The sequence below is a fragment of the Anneissia japonica genome, unplaced genomic scaffold (assembly GCF_011630105.1).
Source record: "Anneissia japonica isolate Jap-2015-1 unplaced genomic scaffold, ASM1163010v1 scaffold6337_len31721_cov102, whole genome shotgun sequence".
Classification (NCBI taxonomy): Eukaryota; Metazoa; Echinodermata; class Crinoidea; order Comatulida; family Comatulidae; genus Anneissia; species Anneissia japonica.
In genome coordinates, this window is record NW_022691781.1 from 1 (window position 1) to 5,420 (window position 5,420).

Sequence of the window (5,420 nt, forward strand, 5' to 3'; positions counted from 1 at the left end):
TCGCTGGCTCGCATGGCTCGCTCATTGGCTCGCATGACTCGCTGGCTCGCACTTTGTCACGACCCGGCTTCTAACTAGGCCTAGCCAATTCATAGTCTGGGGTCTACCTTCCTAGGCTAGGCCTGTTATAGCCTAAGCCTAGTCTAGCGAGGTACGTATTTTATGCCTAGGATAGCCCTTCTTTGCCTATCTAGACTAGGCCATCTTTGGCTAGGCCTATACTGTAGAGAGGGTTAGGGTGGTACTAAATACTAGTAGACTAAGGCCTATTGCCATATGTTTGGCCTATTTTAGCCTAGTTAGTTGGTGGGTGTATACCCAGGGGAATTCCATTTTAACCAAATATAAAAAAAAATATCCTTTTAAATCTGACATCAGCGTGCCCTATTTAAAGTTGTTTGGATGGAAAACCAAACGGAATATTTAACATTGCATGCATAATTTAAAGCGTATCTTTGATATTTTTTTTCTGAAAGTATTTGTAGACTAGAAGTCAACTGAGCCATTAAAATCATACCCTGGGCTTCTATTTGGGGAAATAGAACCTGTCTGAGTTATGATAATTGGACCTAGTCCTTCTATTATGTTCTATAAAATCATTAGTTTAATAAAAAAAAAATGCATTTCTGTCATTTTATATATACTTGTGGAAACTGCGTCGTGGAAGAGATGTGGGAAAATCGTTCCTGTTGTCAAGAAGTAAGAACCATTCGATTAAAATACAAATTAAGGCCATGTAAAATAAAAGAAAATTGGTTAGCATCCCCTCCCAGCAATCAGAGAGGCCACTGACTTGAATGATTTTTTTTTTTTACAAAACTCCATTAAATATGCAGTTCTATGCTCTACTGTTGTTCTATACTATTGTAGCCACATGGCATCCATGATGCCTGTTGTGTTGGAGTAAATTGTGCATTATTATTTACAGAAATTGCATTATGACTGTTATTCATAGGCAAAGTTTCTGCTTGGTTTAGATGAATTACATAATTTCTTGTATGCAATTTTGGTCTCATAGTTTTCCTTGTGACACTATTTTTTCATGTTTGATGTGAGAAAAAAAAAATCTTCCTCCCTACCATGAAAATAAGCTTTGAAGCAGAATTCTTGTCCTCATGTTATCTAAAACTTCATAACTGAGGGTCGTACCACCTTATTTTTTTCTGGAAAATGTTCTCAAAAGACTATTGTACACCACTATATGATTGAAAAAAAAATTGAAAAATGTTTTTGACCTCTGAAATCAAGATGGAAAAAGAAAACCCTATCTAAGTAGTGTATTAAAATAGGCCTAAGCATTACAGTGCAGTAGCATAGTACTTTCAGGTATCAATAATATGAGATTTCTCTTATTATAAAGTACAAGTATCAATAAGTGTAGTATAAATCATGTTTTTAACACAGGAAACTCTCATATGGTAAATAAAGCAATGCTAGTCTAGAGTACTACTATTACTACTGCACTGTGGAAAAGGTGTGTATTACATTACCTGTGTTGTATTAAATATTAAATATTGATTAAATATTTTTGAAGTTTTCATGAATTCATGTTCCATCTTTTTTTAACAGATTGAAAAGGTTATGCAAAAAAACAATGAAGAACCATACCACAATGGGTGCATTACCACATATCCTTGGTTTGAACCAGCCATCTTAAATCCTGTAACACTACAAATTGCATATTGGCAGCATGTTTCACAATACCAGGAGCCTGTGACCGAAGGGGGAGTCGAAAGGTAAAGAATGCATAGATGAATTATTTTTGTACTTCTCTACTCAAACATATAAGTATTTCCCTGTTTGCAATTTCTGCAGGTATTATTCTCCCGAAGATGACTGAAGCAACTCAATCAAAACGTTGAGAGTTTCTTAACTACAACAGTTCTTTTCAAAACTGCCTATGTGGTGTACCGCAAACATCAACATATATTTTTGTTCTGTTAGGCATTCATTAGTTAATATTTTGGGTGGTACCTTACTTTTTCTTCGTGTGTGCACTTACATGCAAGTCTTGCAAAATACCCCACTGCTTACAAATGGAATTGACCAATAAAATATTTTATTAAATCTGATTACTATTTATGAGGTGTAGTTATGCTTTAATTCCTGTTTTATCTTCCCCTCACACACAAAACAAATCTATATTATATTGCTTCACAATTTTTTTTTCCAGGCGTTACAGGTATACAGCCTATCAGCAATTTGTACGTTGGTGCTGTGGTTATCTTGGCAAAGACAGGCGAGTGCTGATGTCGTGTAATGAAGTCCATACGCTGTATTTCCTGAACCCAGTGCCAACTACACAGAGTTTAAATATCCTCCCCAGACAGGTGAATTTTAGCTTCTCCTTTGACCAGAGGCTCCTCATGCTGTAGCTATGTTAATGTATTGCCAGTATGAATTATTATGTCTGTGTTAAATTAATTTTATCTATTAAAATTGTATATTTTAACAATAATTTATTTTTGGTTAATTACAATGCAATTCAGCTATATAATATAGAATGCCCTGAAATTGAGGTGTTTTTTGTTCATAAATAGGCCTATACAATCTGCGTATCATTCACTATGGTTATAAAATAGACTATGTAAAGCATAATTCCAATAACTTATGAATTACAGAGCAAACAATACAGTGTAAGATGTAAAATTGTATGATTCAATTTTCCTGACGATACTAGGCACCTATTTATTAACAAAATTAAGGCATTACACTATACCAGGTTTTGTGTGCTTCGTAATAGCATATTTATTTTAGTAATACAGTATGTCCAACAACCTTAAAAACAATATGCATGTCTTCTTTTTTTTTAATGTAAGTAGTATTACTACTGTACTATATACTGTATAATTGCAATTCAATTAAAATCATTTACAATTTGATTAATGAAATACTTGTTTGATTACTATTGCAGTATTCATGCTACAAGAGACTCTCATGATATTATTTAACACTGACGAACTCTTATTATTTTTTCACAAAATGGGACAACCTTTGCTAAGTACTGAAACAAAGTGAAGACACTTTCCACTAATTTACAGTTAGATTATGATTGCAGTATTCATGCTAAATCATGCTTTATTATCATTAAATGTAAAGATTAGTACATGTAATAATAAATATAATTGTTATCCAATTTAACTTGTTTAAAAAATTATTAATGGTAAGTGCTTGTTTATTGAACTAACAGTATTATCATTTCAAAAAACCCTTATATATGAATTATCTTAGTAAATAACATAATTGGTTATATAAAATTATTTTCCATGATTTTTTTCTACACAAATTCAACACATCAGAATGCAATTTAGTCACCAGAAACTATCTTTTGTTCTCTTTCCAAAAAATATATAGAAACATTTAATAAGTGGGTAGAATTTGTTAATACAACGTGGAAGATGTAGTTTGGAAACAAGTCACAAGACATGTAGTAGGTATTTTACTATGCAAGATAACAAGAACTACCTCATAAGAAATGTTTAAAGTACAATCAGGTACAAACCAAAAGCTTTTCCAAATATTGAAGCCCAGGTTGAGGATAAAGGCCTGTTTATACTTCAACGATAACAATCTTATAACATTTATAGCACAGTAATATACTGCTGTACAATAACAATTTTCTGTAAATGGAAATAGAGCAATGCTGGAATCAGCAAAAATAATAACAGTGAGCCTGGGCATAATTTGAATGGCTCTTATAAAAAAAAGTGTAACATGGTCATGTTACTGTATGGCTATACAGTATTTAATTTAATTATTTAATCGGCTGAGTAAACCGGACACGAACTGATTTTTGTCTGGTTTCGGTAATTTCCCAGCAATTGTTCCCGGATCGCACATTATTTCAGCAGTGTAAAAAACTTTATTCATATTACTTTTTGCCATGTACAGAGCCATTTCAATTATGTTCGCAGCGTATTCTGCAAAGATAGACAACATTCACATATTATTAACACATGAAATGCCTGACCCAAATGCTGATATATACTGTATTAACTGAAATGGTGGAAATTAAGCTTATAAATGCATTGAAATACTTCAACAAGTATAACATATAAATGGGTAAGCACAAATTATTTTTTTGAAAAGTTATCTTACCGAATGTAGACTTGACAAGATTTTTTTCAGCTACCCAGTCTTTTTTGGCAAGAGAGAACCACAAAGAGTTCTCAAGATCTCCTCCCTGGTTTGCAAAGCTGCTATGTAGGTTCTGAGATAAAATTAAAAAATCTAAGTTACAGTAACTTGTAAGAGCTATTCAATAACTTCACTAGTGTAGTTTGTATTTCAACATATTTTTTCTGATGTCTATGGTTGGAGAACTCCGTATCTATTTGCATGTCCGTTTACGTGGTTACATCTTGCAAATGACTAACAAGCCCATCACTGCAAGGTTTCAGATGTCGGTGCTCAGGAAAATCCAAGAAAATGACTATTTCAAAAAAGTATTTACAATGTTATACAGTACGAAAATACTGTATAACAATTATTCTACACTAGTTAGTCATTTGGCAAGGGGTTATCATTGCCTCCACCCAGGAGTAAAAGAGGGTGCTTGGTAGGTTCTAAAGCAAATACTAGCTGAAACATGTGATTAGCATTTACGGCGAATGCATAAGATTTAGGCCTAGTAGTGTAGATAGTAGACCCCGAACTGCTGCTGCTAGACCTAAGAAGTAGTATAGGCCTAGATTAGTAAGGTACGATATTGTGCATCATCTTCATAGCAATCTTTGGCGCAAAATTGCTAGGCCTACGTAGGGTAGGGCCGCCGGGGGCTAGCCACCACCCCCACCCTAACTAGACTAGGCTAGGCTATGCCTAGCTAATATGCTACCTAGGCCTAGCCTAGCTACTTTACTTACTTACACTTTCAACCTCCCGTTTTCGTCGGTATATAGATTTCGTTGTTTTTCTTTTTTGGTCTGAGATGGCATTTCCTCAACATCTTCTTCCTCGTTGTCCTTTATTCTACCCACTTATTAAAAGTTTTTATATTTTTATCTTTCTTGGGAAAGAGGAAAATCGATACTTTTGGGTGACTTATTTGCGTTCTATTGAAGCCGAATACACAATTACAACCGTTCGGCATCTTGTTTGTTTACTTGTCGTCGGCGATTATCGTGTCAAAGTGCAATTTGATTGACCAATCACAAATCACTTACAGTCGGGAATATAACGCGGTTGTTTCAAATTATCTGAACGATCGCAGTGGGTTTAGAATGCGTATGAAAACAAAGATGGCGTATCGACATATCGGCCATTTTTCGGAGAAATTACTTTACAAATGTATTTATTAATTTCTCAAATTCAACAAATTGTTCAAGGTTAGTATTTTGTGACTGGTTTATTGACTACCCAAGGATTCCAAAACCTTCATTCATTGGATTTTTGAAAATGGTTTCATATCCATTTTAAAC

General features: G+C 34.0%; 2 long non-coding RNA genes across 2 annotated transcripts; one reads left to right on the forward strand and one right to left on the reverse strand.

Moving 5' to 3' along the window:
* The first annotated feature begins 641 nt into the window (after nucleotides 1-641).
* On the forward strand, nucleotides 642-3,340 carry LOC117100137. Its single transcript, XR_004444077.1, has 2 exons — nucleotides 642-699; nucleotides 2,174-3,340. It is a non-coding gene; the product is annotated as an uncharacterized LOC117100137 (long non-coding RNA).
* Nucleotides 3,341-3,892: 552 nt separating this feature from the next.
* Nucleotides 3,893-5,035, reverse strand: LOC117100138. Its single transcript, XR_004444078.1, has 3 exons — nucleotides 4,870-5,035; nucleotides 4,099-4,210; nucleotides 3,893-3,920 (listed from the first exon to the last, which is right to left on the reverse strand). It is a non-coding gene; the product is annotated as an uncharacterized LOC117100138 (long non-coding RNA).
* Between the last annotated feature and the right edge of the window lie 385 nt (nucleotides 5,036-5,420).